A 2,860-nucleotide genomic window follows, 5' to 3' on the forward strand; every position below is an offset into this window, starting at 1 on the left:
GTGAGCTGGTGGGACAGAAAAACCCGCCTACATTTCTTCTCTCAGTTTACAGGTCCCCACAAGGCAAGCAACTGTACGCTTCACATACACGTTCGGCTGTAATGTCCTGCCTCGTCACAGGCTCTACATGCTCTACAGTAATGTCCCGCCTCATCACAGGCGCTACAGGCTCTATGGTAGTGTCCCGCCTCATGAGAGGCTTTAGGCAACAGGGCCAGCAACCATGGGTTGGAATCTCTGAGCCAAAACAAATCTTTCTTTCCTTTAAGTATTTTTTGCCCCAGCTACTTTGTCACAGTGGTGGAGGCTGGCATTCTTTGACCCTGCTGTTTTATAGGACACCGCGCTGTGTGTTCAGCCCTGCAGGCTGTGCTCTTCACTTCCCAGAACATCCTGGAAGCCATAGCATTGCACTGCACCCTCCGTGCCTCTTTTCAATGCATTCCATCGTGTGAACAGACTCCAGTTTGCTCAGGTAATACTCTAATGGTGGGCATTTAGATTATTGCAGTGTTTTGCTGTTTCAAATAATTCAGAACAAGCAACCTCATGTGGAAGTCATTCTGGTATTGTTTTCCCAATGACCCTTCAGTTGAGAACACTGGAAGTAGGGTTACTGGGTCAAAGGGAAAATGCATAACACTGTCTCTCTCTTCTAGGACATTTTAAGTCCTCCCCCCTCAAGTGAGTTGCTCTATTTTACATTTACAACAACAACCATTTTTAGCCATTCATTCAATAAACACATATCATATACCTACTAAGTGTCAGGCACTTGTTTATTTCCCAAAAGCATAATAGTGAAAAAGACAGACATGATCCTTTTGTCCAAGAGCTCAGTGTGGGGAGGAAGTGAACAGATAACCACACAAATAGTCACATACTCGTTAAGAAGGGTCAGCTCTTTCTACAGTTCACAGTGAAAAGTTGGGTGTAGTGGCACATGCCTGTAGTCCCAGCACTTGGGATGCAAAGGCAAGGAAATCAGGTGTTCAAAGCTGACCTTGGTGCCTACTCAGTTTTAGCTGAAGACCTGATAGAGCCTAGAGCCATCTGAGCAGAGGAGTCTCAGTCCAGAGGCACCCAGATCAGACTGGCCAATGGGCACGCCGGAGGGAGAGGGTCTTGATTTAGAACGAAGCTGAGGGCCCAGCTCACTGTGGCAGCAAAGGCGATATCACTTTCAAGAAGGTGGTTTTCCCAGAGTGAGGCTTATCCAAGGCACTCAGGCTGCCCTGATCCCTTGAATTTCTTCAAATTTGGGAAATTCAAACAGATGATTTGTGGTAGTGGAGAACTGCCTTAGCTTCCCCCATTTAAAGATATTTTTTAAAGGAAAACATATAAGAAATTTAAATAACCACATTAATTAAAATGGAAATGCTTTATAATATAAAACCTATAGAATCTATAGGCATGATCAGTATTCAGAAGTTAATTTACATCTTCAAATTATTTCACTGTAAAAAAATGCTAAAAATAAAATGAACTAAATTTGTAACTTAAGAATTTAGATAAAAGGCTGGGTATGGCATTACATGTCTTTAATCCCAGCAGAGACAGGTTGATCTGTCTGAATTTGAGGCCAACCTGGTCTACAGAGCGAGTTCCAGGTCAATCAGAGCTACATTGTGAGAACCTTACGAATCCAGAGAGTCCAGTTTCTCCCCATAGGTTCTGCTTTATCCAACCTCTCAACATTCACAACCACTTTTACATTATTACAGACAAACCAGTGTAAACAGGAATTTCCCCGACTCCCTGCTGAGCGAATCTTCCAATACAGCCTCAGGCCAGGGGATTTGTGTAGGACCCAGGTTTAGGCAAATCTGAGTTGGTAAGCAGAGAGCTGACTTTGGGGCCCACATATCTCTAGCCTGACAAGGGGTGCGGGATCTAGATGGCATACAAAGGTACCGCCACAAGCAGAGAAGAGTTCTAAGGCTTTCCTTCCCCTGGAAAGAGAACTGCGGGGGCTGTCTTTCTTTTTTCTTCATGCCCGCTTGACTAACCTGCCTCTTGGTACCCTACTGGTTCTCAAAGCCTGTCTCTCTAGCATTCGCTATGGGCCAGACATTCCTGTTCTTCCTTTCCACACCACCTTGTGAGATACTCCTGAGAACTCCAGGAGGCTCCCTGATAGTTCCATGTCCCATACCAGCTCGCCTGCCAGGTTAACCTGTTCCTACAGCCCTACTGAACCACTGGTGTGGTTTGACTATGTGTGTGTGTGTGAACCGAAACCTCAAGGCAATGGTTTGAAGAGGTGAAGCTGAAGGTGACCGAGTTGTGAGCCCACTGCACTCCACAATAGGCACAGCATCTCATCAACTAGCTAGCCCTCTGACCTTTCCTCCTCCTATCCTGTACGAATGTAGATTAGAAATGAAACAGGCTGTCAACCACACACCCACGGCAGCGGCAGCTGCGCTTCTGGAAACAGGATCTCAGAGAGGCCAGGCTGACCTTGAACTCCAGGTCCTCCTTCCTCCTTTCCTCGGCCTCCCACGTGACACCACACCTGACGAGTGTATTGTTAGCACAGCACAGATAGCTAAGACAACCACCCAGCCAGTTTAGCTGCCTTGCCCCTCAGAAGCAAAGTTCACCTCCCAGGCTCCACAGTGATAGCTGTGGGTCTCATCCTGTTCAGATGCTAGATGAGAATAACACAGCCTACATTTTGGATAGTTTCATCAGTTAGCACGGACAACTACACTAGAGAACAGAAAAAAAAAAAAAAGGAAAAAAGAAGAAAGAGCATTTTTAATGCAGTTTAGAAAGACCGTGTCTCTAGGAGGTGGTGGCTCATGCATGCCTTTAATCCCAGCCAGAGCTGTTACAAAGGGAAACCCTCTCT

The 2,860-nt window shown here is 46.0% G+C and overlaps 1 non-coding gene across 1 annotated transcript; it reads left to right on the forward strand.

Moving 5' to 3' along the window:
- Positions 1-1,154: 1,154 nt before the first annotated feature.
- Positions 1,155-1,316, forward strand: LOC121448976. Its single transcript, XR_005974442.1, has one exon. It is a non-coding gene; the product is annotated as a U1 spliceosomal RNA (small nuclear RNA).
- The last annotated feature ends 1,544 nt before the right edge of the window (positions 1,317-2,860 follow it).

This window comes from Microtus oregoni, unplaced genomic scaffold (genome assembly GCF_018167655.1).
Source record: "Microtus oregoni isolate MIOR12 unplaced genomic scaffold, Mior012 000005F_ref0000423, whole genome shotgun sequence".
NCBI classification, from domain to species: Eukaryota; Metazoa; Chordata; class Mammalia; order Rodentia; family Cricetidae; genus Microtus; species Microtus oregoni.